Source organism: Aythya fuligula, chromosome Z (genome assembly GCF_009819795.1).
Source record: "Aythya fuligula isolate bAytFul2 chromosome Z, bAytFul2.pri, whole genome shotgun sequence".
NCBI classification, from domain to species: Eukaryota; Metazoa; Chordata; class Aves; order Anseriformes; family Anatidae; genus Aythya; species Aythya fuligula.
Window position 1 is genome coordinate 49,694,598 of NC_045593.1, and position 19,081 is coordinate 49,713,678.

The 19,081-nt window shown below is 38.4% G+C and overlaps 1 protein-coding gene across 2 annotated transcripts in view; it reads right to left on the minus strand.

Annotated features, from left to right (window-relative positions):
- The window catches only part of CDC42SE2 (CDC42 small effector 2), a 79,670-nt gene that overhangs the window by 56,664 nt on the left and 3,925 nt on the right, over positions 1–19,081 (minus strand). The window contains exons 2-3 of one of the 2 annotated variants that reach the window (XM_032206149.1): positions 10,951–11,059; positions 8,431–8,503 (exon numbers count right to left, since the gene is read on the minus strand). The exons of the other annotated variant lie outside the window; for it this stretch is intronic. The gene's annotated coding sequence lies outside the window, so the exon portion shown is untranslated. The remainder of the gene's footprint in view (positions 1–8,430; positions 8,504–10,950; positions 11,060–19,081) is intronic. 2 annotated transcript variants of the gene reach the window in all.

Consider the following 19,081-nt stretch of genomic DNA (forward strand, 5'->3'; position numbering starts at 1 on the left):
ACTGGTAAAACCGGTAATAACAATGTGTGCATACTGGTCATTCACTCTTACCTATTAGTTCTAGTAATTAATAATTACCAGTACTTTCATCAGCCAAAAAGGCCAATGGTATCCTGGGGAAGAGTGTTGCCAGCAGGTCAAGGGAGGTGATCCTCCCACTCTACTCAGTCCTACCTGGAATTCAGTGTCTTCTTCCCTGTACAAGGGAGACATGGAGCTATGAAGATGACTAGGGGGCTGGAGCATCACCTATGAGGAAAGGCTGAGAGACAACTGGGCCAGTTTAACCTGAAGACAAGACTAAGGGGGGATCTCATCAATGGGTAGAAATGTCTGAAGGGAGGGCATGAAGAGGATGAGGCCAGACTCCTTTCAGTGGTGCCCAGGTAGAGGATAAGACACAACAGGCACAAACTGAAACACAGGAGGTTACATCTGAACATGAGGAACCACCACTTTATTGTGAAGGTGCCACAACGCTGGAACAGGTTGCCCAGAGAGGTTGTGGAGCCTCCACCTTTGGAGATAATCATACACACACACGATCCTGCAATGTGCTCTGTGAGACCCTGCTTGGGCAGGTGGGGTTGGACCAGATGATCTCCAGAGGTCCCTTCCAACCTCAACCACTTTGCAACTGTGATGAACAAAGCAGCACACTTTTTGGAATTTTTGAAGGAGTTCTGAAAACAATCATCTAAAACACTTTCATCCACTTTTTGATGAATAATGTAATATCAAAAATGTAGTATCTCAAAAGGAAAATACTGTCCAAAATACACAAATACAGCAGGACAGTGAAATAGCAAAAAGCCTTACACAAGCTGTTCTGAGAAGCCAGCACTCATTTTCTGAAGTGGCTGATGTTCCTTCTTTTCAAAACTGCTTGTTTATATTGAATATGTCCTCCGAATATCAGTTTCTGCAAAATATGCCATTATTTCTGGATATATGTGAATGTGTTTTCCATGTAGTGGATTTACAGCCATGGAAGAAAAATGACACAAACAAACCAGAAAACACTTCCACAGGAGTTCAGACTGACCTATCAAGTCAGTTATAGCTGCAGAAGCTTCCAGTAAGTAAACACAATGTGATGCTGAACATACATGGAAATGAAAGCATACCAGTCTCTAGAGACTAGAACATGTTTTTGTTATATTTGTTATTAGCCATGTAATAAGTTAAACTTTTTTGCAGCAAAAATGTACAGCTGGGAAGTTGATGCGTATTTACAAGAGGTTACTACCCTCACCGAGGTAATAAAATAGATTAACAAAAAACAACCAAGAGCCTCCACTACTACTGTAGTTGAGCATACCAAGTTCTTGGCCTTAAATGGCACTACAGTCAGTTTTTGTAATGCTAGCTGCTTTTTCCAAGGCTTTAAAACCAGAAATAGAGTTTTCTGCTACAAAACCTCATGAAAAGACTTCAGAACATAATGTATCCAGTACACTTTGAGTCACAGGCCTGTTTACAAGCATCACCACACCAAGAACAACCACTACTGCTACTTGAGATACAAGCATCTGAAAGAGATAGGAAGACAGAAAGGTTACAGGAAAGGTTATATTGGGACAGGAGAGAGGGAGAAGAGAAGCAAGGTAGAACAGAGTGAGCGATTCATACACTTGAAACGGGCCTGAAATTTAAATACCAAATAAAAGAATTAGGTGGGAGCTTTGTTTCTGAACAAATTAAAAAATTGGGGAAAAAAAGGAAGTAAAAGCACTTAAGATACCACAACAGACAACAGGCTGCGTTAAAAAGATTTGCTGAAAAATATCTAAACATCCAGAGGCAAAGATAATGAAGGAGATACTAAGGAGGTAAGACAGAGAGCAGAAGAAAGAGGGTAACAAAACAAAGAAATCATGGCATTTACGAGAACATAATTGTTGACAAAATATTTTTCTAAACTGACTTATCTGAAGGTAATTACTGAGATTTCAACAATAAATTGTATTTTCCTTCTGTGGCAACTCTGTTAAGAAGCTTCAATGATCTTCCATGAGCTTGTTTGGCCTAACAGATAAATCAAGTAGTAACATCTGTGTACATGTTAGTCTGGGGATCTGTACTTTAAAATCAGTGGGGACTACAATGACTCAGGTCACAGCACAGCTTTTCGTTTATGTGTTTAATCACAGCCCATGAAAGGCAGAAAACAGTCAATATGGTAGCACCCCCATCTCTTGTGGCATTCTGACTCAGAAGCCTTATGTTAGAAGCTTCTCAAAATGTAACTGGAAGTTAAGTAGCTCGATTGTCACAAGTGCCAAATCCGCAGCAGTTTTCACCCAAAGCCTGCCAGATTTGAGAAGCAGGCACTACTCTGCTATAGATTTGTTGTGGAAGTTAAACAGTAATTCTAATTCTCACTCCTCCACAGTAATTAATCACCATGCCTCCACACCGAGCCCTGTATACGGGAATTAACATATTTTTAGGGACATGTATGGCAAATAACTATCATCCATGCATTCATCTTTCATCTGAAAGTATTTCAGATTTCCAACTCCCTACAGTGAAAATACCTTTCCAAACAATATTTGAAAAGCCTACTGCTTTTAAAATGGGGGCTATGCTGGCAGTACCATCCTCATTTTCTAATTCACTCACGTTAATTAAAAAGCAACCAACCAAACAAAAAAAGTGAAGTGACAGCAACTCCCCCACTACTCTCTTCCTGCTGGAGTCAGCTCAAAAGCAGCATTCCTCTTCCTCCAGTCAATAGGACTTAAGGAAACTATGGTTCTGGGCTACTCCTCTAGTTCTTCAAACTCTTGCACCAACCAGTCAATGTGTTCTGGATGTGAAAATGCAGCTCAGTATCGGAACATAATTCATACCCAAGGTTAGTTGCCCCAATTTGACTGACAGTGTCACTGTTGACAGAACAGCATTCAGTCAAGCATAATCCAGCCAGAGAGACACAGACCTGTTTTGCATCAGGAATAAGAGAATTATTTGCCTGCTTACACTTCCTCCCCAGTTTACTCAGTAACTGAAAACATTCTGATAGTATCAATAACTGGAAAACAAGACAGATGAGGAGGGTTAAATAATGGTGTACATTTTAATACAGAGAAGGAAAGAGGCAGACATGACTATTCTTTGAATTCTCTGTCAAAAGAAGAAACTGAATCCTTGAAAAACACTGCAGCTAGCTCATGCTTGAGAAGGCATGGACAGCAAGAAATTGCTTTGCTCATTATATTAAAAATAGATATTGCAAAATGGTGTCTTCTGAGAAATCTAATATTTGAATGAAGACTGTTCCAATAAGCATGTGCCGGATCAGTCTCTCCTGGACACTGGGTAGCATCCAAACTGCTCAACCAAAATGCAACAGCCCTGGGCATAAATAAACATGCAGACTTGTTATCTGTGAAAACACAGAAAGACATCTGTGAAACAATCATATCTAAAGCTAGGTCGGTGAGACTTCCAAGACAGCATTTTGAATCTAGGTGCCAAAATTCTAAATAAATGATTACTGGAACACATGTCCTTCAAGGGACAGAGCTTAAAGTGCTTTCCCAATTAAGGGAATACGTAGTAGCTGTATATAATGTTAAGAACAAGGGTAGAAAATCAGCCATTCTGCGTCCTTCAATATGCTGTAGCAACTGTTGTTCCAAAAGAAGACGTCAGAGTGATACAGCTGGCAGAGCATTTTCTGTGGGCAAGGATGAATCTGAGGTTAAATTAGGCCATTAGCAAACATCTGTTCATTATTTCCCCTTTCTCTTGGTACTAGACCATTAATATAGGAAAGATTTATCCATTTCCTTCTTTTCAAGAAAAAAGACAGCGAAAATATCTCTAAATGGCCATGGTCAGAAGTTACACCTGTAACTCAAGAACAAGATTTAGAAAAGGCATGGGAAGCAGATCTTCACTAAGATCACTTTTGCACCCAGCCTGCTCAAGGACCAGGTTCTTGGACTTCATGAGCTCTTCTGTGCCTGTGACCTACCAACTTACTACATTCTACATTCCTCAAGTGATTTCATGCTCTGGTGTACAGTCCCTTAAATACGTGGTGTCTAGCAATCTAATTTGACTATATAACACATGCACATTGTCTGGTAGCTTTTCCAAATGGATAGGCATTACACACGGGAGGATAACTAGAAAGCTGATGCACAGAAGACAGATAGAAAGCACTAAATCTCTGACAAAGACTATTAAAACTCCCCGCGGCCTCTCTGGAGAAATGGGATGCCAGTGCTGAAGTAGTCTCAGAACATTCTTCTTCAGCATGCTAACTGCAGATGGCACCTTGTGCTGAGCATTACACAGTGCGTGGGCTCGGGGCGTAAAAACCAGAGATATGATTGCAAAGTACGCTGCACAAATGAAGGCAGGAAGCACACAGAGCCTTTTCAGGACACCATATTTCACACTGTATATAAGCTTATCCAGTTTAAGATAAACATTACCGCATATGACTGCAGTTTCAGAAAAAAAAAAAAAGAAATAGAAATCATAGAGAACAGAACTTCTCCATCTGTTAGAGAGATGCTTTAAATATCATTTATAAAAGTACATTCTATAGCTAGTTATAAGTCTAAATATAAAACCTTGAAACTGAAAGATCTCTCAGGGCATGCAGACAACATTTCAAGCTACAGTAACTGAACATCATGCAGGTTTACTTCCAGTTTCTAGCAGCATGTCTTTGGGGGCCTCAGGCTTTCCTTCCCTTTACCTCTCCATTAGACTACAAGAGGGCTTGCGCACAAAGCAGGACAAACCTGTACTCAATTTAACTATATTAACTATTTTCTTGGCACACTCTCCTATACAACTTTTTTGCCTAATATTCTTTTCATATGAATTGCAGGTGTAATGCAAATTGTCTTCCGCAATAGCAAATTTCTTACTGATCAACTTTGTTTCCTAGCCTTCTTGTTTTATGGTTTCCACTGGCAAAAATCCTTAGTGAGTTCATTCCTCGTGTTGCACTTTATTGTGGAAAAGCAACAGCAAAAGTTACACTGTGGACTTCAGCATTAATATTGTTCTGAATCAGCAGAGCTCCACTGTGAAATGTGAACAAAGTGTTTCAGCGCTTAAAAAAACAAACCCATTTTTACCCCTGCTCCCCCATTTCAGAAGCTGTATGAGATAGTTACAGATTCCAGCTGCACCCCAGTGATTTGACCCAAGTTTAAAAATGACTGGGGAGGAGGACAGAAGTTACTTAAGCTAAACTGAAAAACAGTAGCCCTTCAGCAACATCTTATGTGCCTTTTTTTCCTCCTCTGCCTTTAAAGTGAACAGCACGTCAATTTTAATTACTTGAGTGAACTAAAACTTCTCTGTTGCCATTGCTCCAACTTCATTAATCAATTCTTAAGTTAAGAGTCACACAGAAGTAACAAAAATACGATGGATGAATTCTAAACAATTCCGCACTTACTTTCAGGAAATGAAAACTCATGAAAACTTTAAACAGAAAAGACAGACTACAAACCAAAATTGAAAACCATGTACAACAAAACCAAGGTAATAAAAAAGACTCATTTCAGACTTTGAAGGTACGCAAGGTTTTTTGTGGTATCCAGATGAACACTACCACGAACAGCCTGCCACGAACAGTTCTAGGTTAGTTTCAGAAGCTCAGAAGCTTTTTGTGCTAGAAGTGAATTGAATAAGAATTTTCTTAAAAATAAAAAAATAAAATGTTGTTTGCTAGTATAAGAATATTTACTTAAAATTCACTACTGTTTTTACATTACCTCCAGATAGGACAGAAAGATTTTTCCCACCTTCTCCCCTAGACCAGTACTCCAGACCTTTAGTGAAATAATTGGTAAGTAGCAATACCAGAATGGAAAAGGAAAATACTTCTTTTTTTCCAGATTGTTCTGAATTTACTCCAGGCAATTCGAAAGTATTTGTTTCAGAATATCATAAGGCTAGACTAGGTAAACACTGACTGTGATGACAAGCCACAAGCCTTAATGCTTTCTCTTTCTTATGACTGGAAATCCATCCACCCACTATATGATCACAATCACATGATGTGAAAGACTGCCTATGTGAAGATGCAAGTCCAGACACACAACTGCAGGGGCAAAGGGGGGGGGTTAAAGGGTTCTCAGCAGAGAAATTGCTGGGAATGGCTTTGGTGCAGCACTGTCCTGCACCACTGTCTTGTGAACTGTCAGTCTGAACCACAAAATAATTGAAGAAATATATTAGAACCTCAGTCTTTTTACTTATTTATTTATTTAGGCTGTAATGGGACATCCTACAAGATGTTTACGGAGATTTTGCACTCACCACTCTCAATAGCTGTCGGTGAGGCAGGCCAGGAAGGCTGTGCTTCCTGACCTGTGACTGAAGCTTCCTGCAGACACTCCTGGAGCATGTACAGAAAGGGCAGCCAACAGGTTGGGAACACCCACTGCACTTCACTTGTTTCTGGCACCGGAGCACAACACAAACATTTCTGCACTCTGCAGTGCTCTTTGCTCCTGTTTCCTGGGGGCATCACCACTGACTCCAGTGCTCCCAAGTCCTCTCCCTTCCCCACTGGAGTCTCCCTTCCACAGTTCTCATCCACACATAAGCCTTCCTGCTGATAGTACAGCCCCTACTCTCCTTAAAATATTCCACTCCTTTTCCTTGGTCTTCCTCTTCAAACACACATCACCAAGATCTTTTACCTGCCCTTATTATCCCTACACCTGCCACCCAACTGCCCGCCTTCTCCCCCTTCCATCCATCTCCAATGCCCCCGCGGCAGGATGGCACCCACACTTCCAGTTTCACAAGCTGGTAATAAAACTACCTCACCACGGACTTTTCCAGGATAAATTCATGTGCAGACTCCTTCTTCCCCAAGCTCTCTGGCAGAAAGCTTTTGCAAGTAATAGTGAAGTCACAGCTGAAAAAAGCAACTGTGCTCATAGAAAGGAAGTGCTCAATGCAAAGGATAAGCCCAAACATGCCTGGTATTGCCACTCTTACTCAAAATACTTCAAAGTTGTCAAACGAACTTGGGAGAAGGCAGATAGAAAGAAGGAGAGGAAAAAAAAAGCCTTTTAGCATTTAACAGCCATTATTTAAATGAAATTCAGCATACTTTGACTATTTTTAGGGTAAATCATCAAGTTTGCTACTTGAATTACATACTTTATGAATGGTGCTCAGAAGCACAAAGAGCAAGCTAAAATGGAAAGACATCTATTACTTAGTACCTGAAAAATTAAGTAGTATTTTGCATGTTTTGCTTTCAGAACAGAATTCTGTAACGTGTTCCACAAGTGATAGCTCTTTTGGATGAAGCAGCATATGTACCAGCTTTTGTGCTTATTTCCTAACTTAGTGTTACGCAACAGAATCTTCCTCCAAAACTCATAGGATTTTTAGGCAACGGAATATGAATCATGAAAGGAGAACACTAATTCACAAGCTTCCAAAATTAAAGTTGTTGTGCAGAATTAAAGAGAAATAATCAGTAATTTCAGGATTTAACTGTTCCACCAGCACTCGTGGAATCCACTGAAATTCAGCCTACATAAATATGGAGGAATTGTACTAACTACTTCAGCTGAAGAGGAATAGATACATTCCAGAATTTCAGTGATGGTAAACTCAACTCATTAAAAACAGTGACCATTAATCTGTACTATCTAACCACACACCAAATCAGGTATACTTGATGAGAATTAAGAAGTATAGTCAAGCTGAATGGGTCTTTCAAAACTCAGCAAACAGTGACGAAGAGTAACATCCGATGATAAGTTGCAAGTTAAATTATTATGGCCATGAAATATATCATAGATATAACTGTGTTGGTGTTACATTATCTTAGAGAAGATAGAGAAGAGTTAGGTATTGCAAACTCTTTTTATTTTTATATTTATTTTATTTTTATATTTAAAAATCTTGGTTAGAACAAAGGGATAGGAACATGAAATGAACATAAAATAAGCAGAAAATGCATACAGTATGTTCTTTGTAACGAAAATTATGGAAAAAAAAATGTAGGTAAAACATATGTGGCTGCACATACCAGAAATACCAGAGTCTACTGGGGCAACAAGACAATTTAGTGCTGTCAAAAATAATACGTAAAATTAATTGAAGGTCACAAAGCACCTGGACCTCCTGTCAAAGCTGATCTGAATTAGATATGAATATTAATCAACATTTTTATTATAAACACAAAGGAAATTTGCATACCATAATTCTGCTGGACTTCTCATCAGGGTTTTATCACCAGGGAGGCACTTGAAATGCTTTTCAGAATTCATGAGAAGCACCATGAAACCAGACCCAATCTACTTAAGGTTAAAAACCCTATCATGCTTTGATGGTTTTGTTATCACAATGAATATTCATAGGTTTATCATCTGTGTTTAGCGCAACATTTAAAGTGAAATGTAAACTGGCAGTATTGCCTACCTGTGTTTCACAACTTCAGTTATTCTAGTCCTTTCTGTAAGCAGCAAGTAATTCACTGAAGATATCCCCAATTCTAGAGAGCAGGGAAGGGGAAAAAAAACAGTGTAAGTATATGTTAGAGCTGCCAATACAAATTATTTATAACAAATAGTAATGTGATTTCATGTTAGAACAAAGAAAACAACTACCAACAGTCAGCCCAGAGTCAGGAATTTCTTCACCTTTTTTCCTTTGCAAGGAGACACAGGTATCATAACTTACAGAAGGCTGAAAGCTACTGAGTCCACCTTATTTACTGCAGCTTTGGAAGAAGCGTTTTCTGACTTTTTTGCTCTTGGTGCTCTTTATTTTTATACATATTTCCTTACGAATTGAGGAACTACACACTTTATTTTTAAAACACACACATATATATATATGGTTATACTATATATATTGTGTATATATACACACACGTACATACATGTGGTACATTTTTACAGACATATGCAGTAGTAGTTTAGGAAGTAACCAAGGAGCGTAGGTACAAAGACAGTATCTGCTTAATTTTGACTGCTTTCTTTGCTAGGGTAAAACCTTAATATTATCAGGGGCCAGGGGAAAGGCCGTAAAACCAGATACATATTCCAACTAAGTGTGTGTGCAAGATTAGCTACATAAACCCTCTCACTGATCGCTCCAGATCACTGTCAATAGCAGGTAGTTAAGGAAATAAGTGGTTTGTACTAAGTATCTAACAAAAACAGACAACTTTGCAGTTACACCTCATGATGTCTGTGAGGTTCAGCAAACGTGTTTGTTATTAAATATGTTTAGATGTCCAAGACATCTACTAACAAGTTCAGAAGTTCTTGGCAAAAAGATGGATTACAAGGGCTGCAATCAGTAACAGAGAGAAAACACAAAAAGAGCTGTCTCTGACCACCAAGACCCACTGCTCTAGAATCTGCTATTGAACTATTAGGGCCAATGGATTATTTCCTGGTTCTAAACCTGTATTAGAAACAGCAACAACAAACTAAAATCCAAAACCAAAGCAGCAACAACAAAACCAAAAAAAAACAGCACTGCATTCAGAGATTATTCACGTGGATTCATAAACTGTCCTGTCTGCAGTTGTGTATCAAAACTGGGCTTCAAAACAGACAGAACCAATAACGAAAGTAGAAGAAAACTCCAAACCATCCATTTCAAATGTTCACACAAAATATGGCAGAAGTCACAGTAAACAAAACTTTATGCACCTCCTATATTAAATGGGGATTGTGGATTTTTTTTTTTTTTAATTTTTATTTTAAATATCTTCCACACCTGAGCTTGCTGGTGCTACATCTTCCACACTAAATGACAAGACATTTGCTAGCTGATTTTCAGTGGCGGCTTGTTTGTCATATTTAATCCTTTACTGCTCACAAACTAAGGAACTGAGGCTTCTGTTTCCTCTCAGGCTCAATGAATGTCAGATTCAAAAAGTAAAATTACATTTATTTATTTATTTACTTACTCGATAGTTTTCAGAAAGAGACAGGGAAAATTTACGGATTAGAAACAAAGAGCTCAGGCAAATGAACACAGGTAAAACAGATTACATAAAGAGAGACAAACAGCCAGTCAGGAGAAGAATGCAGGGGAGGAAGGCAGGGAAGAGGGGAAACTTGTCTGGACAGTGCTACATGTCACAGACAGAAAGCTTTGATCACCTTTCTTGTCAGGATAGGAATCTGGGTGATCAAGAACAAAAAATCACAGCAGTGGATTACTAAAAGGATTAGTATTAGGAATTAGCTATACCTGCCTTAGTGAAAAAGCAATGCTGGACTATTAGATAGCCACAGAGAACTGTGTGGAAAGAATGAGATTTGTCTCCTTTCTTCAGCTAATGAATCAAAGAACAATTTTGGTATTACACATTGTGCATGTTCAGTTACTTCATTAGAACAAATAGGAGACAAAAATAAACTTTAACTGATGGAACAGTAAATTTGACCAAGTGTATAAAGGGCACAGAGCAGACGTATTGAGGAGCTAGAGAACAACATGCCCTTAAGTTCAGACATCTAGTGAGAGCAAAGCATGTGGTTCTCCACGTAGCAGCAGATACCCAGAGAAGACGCTTCATTATCATGATACTTAAGCAGTTTCCTTGACTTTGAAACATTAAAAACTTAAGCAGTTGGTAATATACGTGCTTTCACTGAACAGTTCACATGAACCCTGGAAAAAAAAAAAATAATAAAATTGATCAAAACTTGCCTCCATATAAACTATATTCAGAGTATCTGCATGTGGAGTTTGGTGGATTTTTTTTTTTTCCACGCCCTTGGAAAATAATGGCATCAGGATAGTCTGTTGCTCAGACAGAAAAAAGAAAAAACAGCTGAACAATCAGCCTGTAACACATGACATTGTACTGGTTGCCCAACAATTTTAACAAAGAAGCAAATAAAATCCTGAAAGCTAATAAGGCTAACATGCATTCTTAAAATCTTGTAGCTAACTTTCAATGACAATTAGTTGTACCTTGTACTTGAAGTATGTGTGGCCAATAGTTGAGATAAAGGCAGGAGAACCAGCTAATTCAACCTCAGATGAACATAGACCTCCTCCCTCAAACAGAATGCAACTGAACCTGAAACATGAGAAAGATTCATATCGTAAGTTTTCATATCATGTAAGTTTTACTGAGAGAAAACTGAGATAACAGTGCGTCAGCAACATGATGCTATATGAGATTGTTAGTACAGAGCACACATTAATTGGCCATTAACAGCACACGTAACATCCTAAAAACACGTAGACTGAGTTTCTATATAGCCTATGTTTATAACTAACAATTTTAAATGTAAGAATATCTATATTTGCAAATTCTAAGCCAAGTCTTTCTTGACTCCTCTTTAAAAAAGAATAGACTAGGTAGAAAAATAGATGAATTTCACTTTCCTAAACTGTAACATTCAAAGCCCACAACCACGCTGTAAGAGCAGCATCAACAAACAATGAAAGCTCCTCATAGAACAACTTTTAAAGTCAGTTACAAATAAAATCTGGACCACTAGTTTAAAGCTGTGTCACAGCTATTTAGAGCCCTGGATGAATGAAGCCTGTAGACTAAACCCACATCCTAATGGACAATTTAATTCACAAAACCACTTCTATAAGTGGAAGACTTCTGGCTTGAAATGCTACTAAATTAACTGGCACAGATTACCTGCCAGCAGAGTGGAAAGAATGGTTGTTTGCAGGCACTGCCAAGGCATACTACTAATCAAGCTGTAACCACTGTCTTCGAAAAGTTTGGACAGCTTATTGCAGACTTACCTACATCACTCATTCATTAAGAATGCTGGTTATAAATAACAGTTGTCTAAGTGCTAGCATTTACATAAGAATTTGAAGCTTTCTGCTTGGCTAAAGCCTTGTTTCGGGAGCTAACAATTCAGTATGCTTCCTCTATTTCTAAATTACAGCTAAACTGCTGGCTTAGCCAGTTGCCAGAAATCACTAATATTGCAAGATTCACAAGATTTTAGAGAACCCAGATGTCGGACATCTATTTTGATGTGGTAGCTACAAGAGGATCATAAGCATTAACAGACTTAAGTAAGCTGTTATTACGACGTGTATCAAATTCAGAGAGAAAACGATCAGTGGAGCCATGTAACATTTTCAAGTTGTTTTCAAATTACAGAGAATAGGTTCAAATTTGATGAAGAACTTGCATGAAGACACTACATATATATGAAGTGCAAGTTTAAAAAATGCATTTGTATCTTAGGGAAAAATATTTTCTAAACTATTGAGGCAGTGGGTTTGCAATAGATGAGTAGTTAAATGCCCTGCAAAGGGCATTTCCCTTTCCATTTGAAGAAACAATCAGTTTCAGCACTTTCATCAGCGTATTGATAACAAAATGATAATCTAAACTTTATGTCGGTTTTTGTTATCTTCATTATGTTAACAGACTTTTGTTTATTTATTTATTTACAAGCTATTAAAAACTATTGGGAAAAATATAAGGGATTAATCTTGCATCTGAGATACTTCCATGTCTCTATACACATATATAGTATATATACACACAGGTTTTTAATCATCCTCCCGTTCTAGTCAATGGCAAACACTTATTTGGAAGTGTCATCATATCCTCAGTCACATGCACGCAGGAAGTGATAGAGAGCCAGAAGATCATATTTTATTTCGTTATGAAGCTTCTGTTCATCAATTCATTTAATGGAACCGTTAAGGAATGTGAATAGAATTAGTAAGTGCCAATGAGTTCAGAACTGTGAAGAGCTAGAAATAAAAGGCTGTAAGACTTATGGGACGTAAGATCAAATACAAGTGGAAGCACAAAGAATCAAGAAAGCAAGTTTTAGTTTCTCCTATTGCTACCAGAGACATTGCCTTTCAAAACTAAAATCTTTTAGAGGACAATTTGGAGCCAGAGTTAATATGTAAATAATTCTAAAGGAGGGAGGTATCTCTATTCACTGACCGCCTAGGAGAGGACTTGGAACTGTAGCCTACTTAAATTCTTCTCTGAATAGCTCTTCCCCCGTTTAAACCTTTTCAAAAGATCCTTCGAAGACACCAACATTAAGACATTTCAATATTTTATACTATTTATGCTTTGCCTCCAGAAACCTCCCCCCAAGGAGAGGAAGGGAAAAAGGCAAAAAAGCAAATAATCCTCTTGGAAACTACTTGGAGTCGGGCACTTAGAAGGCTGACCTTTAGGTCACGTTTATCTGTGCCAGCATCAAGTTTTCCTGTTTTGTATCTGGTCTAATGAAATTCTTTGGCTCATCAGTGACACAGGTGTGTTTACTTGGATGCTTAATGGACTACACTGCATGAACACACCATGGAAATGACTGAAAGATACATAGGAATACAGAAATGCAGCTATGTAAGGCTTGAAATCTTGTATTTCAGTCCAATTAGACATCCTGCACTTTTAGCATGGAGAACCTATGTTTGTATTTCAATGTCTGAGTGGCTAAGCCTTTCATAAAGAGAAGGAATAAGTAAACTGTGGGCTAATACTTCTTTCTCAAATTATTTTCACAACCACACAAACCTAAACCTCACAGAGATCTCTTTCACTAACAGTAAGGGCTTTCCTTTTTTGTGAGGAAATGGCTGGAAGAGGCTGACGCTGTCAGGGTTTTGGTGGGAGGAAGGTGCATTTACTGCCTGCTGCTGAGAAGCGTACCAGTGTGTTTTCATACCTGCCAACCTAGAATCTGAGAGCCTGATGTGAATAGCTTAACTGATTCATGAGACAAAGAGAGTGTAATTTAGTCAAATTTTTCCTTCAAAACGTACTACGTATAATACCTTGACTGCCTATTTTAAATCACACAGACGACAATCAACTGCAGTGCTAATACAAATCCTGTACGTAACCGGAGTAGAAGGGCTGAGGTAACCAACAGAATGCAAACAAAACCCAGCAGACTGGTGTTTCAAGTCCAATCCATCCCAAAGTGCTGTCTTTTAAAGACCTGGAGACAGAAATAATCCAGCCGCTGGAAACTGAACATCTCCCCCAGTGAGCAAAGAAAGGGCCTAACAAGTCACTAGCTATCCGAATAGCTCCACTACCCACACAAATGATTTCAGCCTTCACAAAACACAGCCTTCAGAGTCTGCAACTTGTTTTCATAAAGGCAAAGACTTTCAAAGCCTTCACTTCCCACACTTACCCTATTAACAGGAAGCCTGGCATGTCAGGAAAAAAACACCTCAGTGAAACCATTATAACTGTGACAGACTGCATACAGCAAACAAATATCGTTGTAAAAGCAAAATGCAGTGAGTGACCTGAATACACACGATGAATGGGCTCTACAGCTGACTGCATAACGTCAGGACAGCTTGGCTGCATTCGTGTCATGTCAGACTAATTATCCTGGGCACAGGCAGCTCTCATGAGCCTTACCCGTCTCATTTTAACTGATACAGAGAGAGCATTTCAACTCTGCACTCCGTGTCGGTGCTTTTGCACGATAATTCCTCTGTGCACGGGGAGAGAGAAAAACTCCATTCTCACAGGCCATCGGATACACAAGTCAACAGAGCTTGGGCTGCAGTTTGAACAGCGCCAGTGCTTCCTTGACTCTCAATATTTTCAAATATACATATATTTTTTAACTAATAAAGTTACTGGAAATTCACTGAAATACGGGGAAAGAAAATTATCCTCCATCCCAGTCTCTCAGTTTTCCATCTTACTCAGACTACAGTAGTAAATAACCGAGAAATGTCAGGTGAAACTTTTCCTATTCTCCAACAAAAAAATACACAAGAGTCAGTCTCCCTATAAATTCCCATTAATTTATATGTTAATCTGTAGTCAGCATTGACTGACTATATTATTAAGAAAATAGTCTACAAGGATCCTCATTGTTTTTAACCAAACCAGTTTCAGCGCTCCAGAGCAGATGCAGATCCTCTCAAGAATATTCCCTTTTGTAATTAAAACTAGCAGTGACTGCACTTCAAAATTGCTGCTGTGTCTAAGGCAACAACTGCAGGTACAAAAGCATCCAGACAGGCCTAGCTAAAAAGGAGAACTTAAGACACTATCAATGACTTAACAGAAATCACCAAGACACGAGCTACCTGTACTAAGAGTGCTTTGAATGTAGCTCTAGCTGTAAAATGCTGACTTTTAAGCCTCTCCCTAAGTTCTTGGAGAGGACGGAAAAGAAATTGTGAAGTTTCTTTGCCAAGTTTACATGATTCTGTCATTTTCTGAACAGAAAGAAGATTCAATCACTAGCCACATTATCCGATTGTTTCAGTATCACAAAGAAGTCTGATAAAATGCTGCAGCCAATGTTACTCACAGTCTAATTTTTAATTAAGCAAAGAACATGTATACATCAAAGAACAAGCAATGCTTGCAGCACTGAGCATATACAATATTAAACGCAGGCTCTGCCTTTACACCCCCCATACTCCCCTCCACACACACACATTACCATGGTGATTTGTAAAATTTTCTGTCTGGGATTTCTGAGTAGTGAACTGTTTGAAATGGTCTCATCAGCTTTGAATAGACGCAAATACAAATTAAGTTACATTTAGAAAAACAATAAGCCACAGTTTGATAAAGCTCTCTTTAGAGCGGAACACTAACAAAGATATCTTAATATGACCTCAACCAGTAGATATTAAACCAACAAAGCCTTCACATTATGCTTTCAGTCCCTGAAAGAAAGGGAACTGAGTTTAAGGATTAGAAAAAAAAAAAAAAGAAAGAAAGAAAGAAATAGCAGACCCACAGCATAAAAAAGCATAATTTGGAATCACCCATTATCTGTTTTAGCATTTGAATAGTCATCTGCACAAGTGTTGCTTTCAGTGCAATGAGTTTTATTTTCATAGAGTTGTGTTTTCTTTAAAGGAATTATTAATTTATATAGTATTTCACTAAAATGCACATTTACTTTTACAATAGCATGTTTTGAGTTTCCCAGAAATTGGATTGCTTTACCCAGTCTACTTTTAACTTTTATCAGAAGTTAAAAAAAAAAATCACCTTAAGAAACAAGCCTCATCTCACTATCGATACACACACGTATCCTGAAAACACAGAATGCACAGGACTGGAAGGAAAGACAACTGCTGGTTCGTTGTGCCCCAACCAAAAAGTAGGTTCAACAAACAAATCCACCGCAACTTTCAGTACCTAGATTCTCCTGCATGTGCTATGACAGTGCCTCATGCTTTGGTTTGTAAAGCACATTGGAATACAAGTAAAGCAATTATGAGCCTCATGAAGAGATTCAAGGGACAAGACTGTAACTCTGACTCCCAGGTAATGACAAATACTACGCTTGCAAATGTGTTCTTGTAACACTGTAGTGGACTTTCTTCAAGCACAGTTGTAATGGATTTAGTATCTCAATGAGATTTTCACCACCAAGTTCATGATAGCCAGGGCTTTACTTGAAACACTCAAAACTGAAAGGAGTCTCTCACCACTCCTATTGACTGCCCTGGAAAGAGCTGCAGTAAGTGGAAGAAACGCTTAATAACCATGCACGGGTGAAGAAGAGGCTCCAGAGCAAGGATTTACACGCTTTTCTTTAGAGCCCACATAACAAGCTTGGCAGTGGTGCAACCAGGGGGATGGTCCACGAGGGAAAAAACAGCGTGTTAGAGTCGATTATGTGTTTCACAATAGAGCCTACACTGACATACAGCCCCTTTGAATTTGCCTCAATACAGCCTTAAGTCCCACTAGCATTCTTCGAGGGCATCATAAAGCTTCACTTACCCATTACAAGACAGCTTAGCAGTAAACAGGTTACAGCAGAGTCAAATAACAGAGCTGAACACACCTAGATTTATCCTTCAAAGTCGCTATTTCAACACTGAAATAAAAAGACTTGACTATGCAGCAAGCCCTGGCTCTACCAGCCACACCAATACCAGTGGCATACTCCCTGTGAAAACCGAGTGAAAGCAGAACACTTAAATATTTGTCTAAGATGATTTTTTTGATAGGACAACATCAGAGGAAAAAACAGAAAAGAAAAAGAAAAAAAGAGAATGTAGCAGAGTTACTGATTTAGGTAGTCTTTCATTAGCTCCCTAAATGATTTCCTCCCACCTACAACGAGTAGTGCCAATAACACTTTTTCACAAATTGGCAGTATCTGCCTTTTACAAAATGGGAAAGAAAAAAAAAAAAAGTTTTTTAAAATGCACCCTGTACGTGAGGACAATAAAAAGAAAAAACAACTAACAAGCAATACACACATGAAATACCAAAACTAAACCAACTATTTGAAGACCACTCCACCAGCCCCATCCCATAAAAAATAGAGGTTACTTAAAACGGTTTATCTGCTTTTTTCTAAGTAGACTGACTTGGATACATCACCACCAAATGAAAATCTGCTAAGCTCCTGTTTCTGAACTACTACACATACTCTGGACTACAGAAAAGTATTTCTCTCAGATCTCAAAAACTGTTTATACAGTTCAGGTAAACAAGACCGCTCTTAACTTCAAACTATTTTATTTTTTACATTAATTTTTATTTTGATTATCTTAAGGAAGAACAAACCTTACAAAACACATCATATTCAAAAAGGACTTCAGTATGGAAGATCAGGGCAAGACACCATTCGCTTGAAGGGTTAAGAGGGGAAACAGGTAATTGAGCTCAAGTGAAAATTTGTTCTCAGGAAGCTTTAAAGGAGTAGGTGGAGTTCCTTTAGCAGTTGGGGTTTGATGAGAATAGCTGCATCACGTGGGGCCAATTAAAAGACATGTTATCAGTCAGCACAAGAATTACTGAACATGAGCCACAAGATAAAGTAGCCAATAAAAGTAACAAAGAGCTTTCTGCATGTAGTAATAATTCAATGTTTAGTAGTATTACCAATTTCATGAGAAATTGGGTTGTAATTTATGAATGTCCTGTTTAAGTCTTGTACAGAAACAGTCTCCAAAGTCTGTTGCTGACTACAAGAAAGAAGACAGGTATCATTTTACAAAAGGTGAGGGAAAAAAATATATACATATATATCCATACAAAAATAAGGCTATGATTTAGACAGAAAATGTACTAAGTATAATATAGAAATTTCCAAATTCATTCAAAAAGACACATTTTTCTTATGGGGACAACTGAAATCTTGACTGGAAATGCTTTGGTGATAATGTACTTTCTATCCTGTGGAAAGAAAGTTTTCTTGAGAAAACGCATCTGAACTGCATGCGGTAACTGATAAAGTTCAAGGCATGTACAGTCAAAAAAAAGAACTGTCCAGTAATTTGTAACAAAGCATGAGACACCAAAATACTCAACAAACAATGATGCAGTCTGTAACCAGTTACTTGGTTCATGCATTGTTTTGCCATTATATTGTGATTTATATACCCATGAAACAAACAGCTCTCTGTTTTAGCTTAACTGGTTAGAGATAGTTACAGTATTTTATTCCTGCTTGCCTAAAGCACAACCATAAATACAGTACTCTGTTGTGATGTGAAAAGCTATTGGATCAGACCTGTCATCACTGTGTGTGATCTCCTCCTGGCATTGGGAACCCTCATCTGTTTATATGAAAATTTCTCCTCTATTATCCTGAAAACGAATCACTTTTTCTCTCCTCTAGTACATCCTCTCCTCCCAGGAAGAGGCAATGTAGACAATGTTTTATATAGTGCAAACCAGTCTTACAATAGCCCGTGGTGGAGCTGTAACAATTATATATGGTGGGGAGAGGATGCAAATTCTGTCCAGCAAAGAAACTGGCAGTTTTCTAGTAGCCACAGTGTTAAATCACAGCCTCAGGTAACTGCAATAGGTTAGACCTTTGGCAGTACTAGATAGTGGCCTATACTATGATCCATACCTTTACCACCAAACAAGCAAGCGATTCATTGAACACAACCCAGGGATATCCATTTAAGCTCTGTGTTGAAAACCATAATTTTCAAGCAAGACGAAGAGCAGTTCCTCGTTTTCCAGGGAGCACAGTTGTCAGCAGCTTGCTTTCCTCCATGTATCACCGCAGTGTGCTGCTGAATGTGCACAGAGGATGTATCTGTTCTCCCTTCTGCATTTCATGACGAATACTACTGAACTGATCGGACAGAAAGTTAAATAAATCAGAGCAGGAAG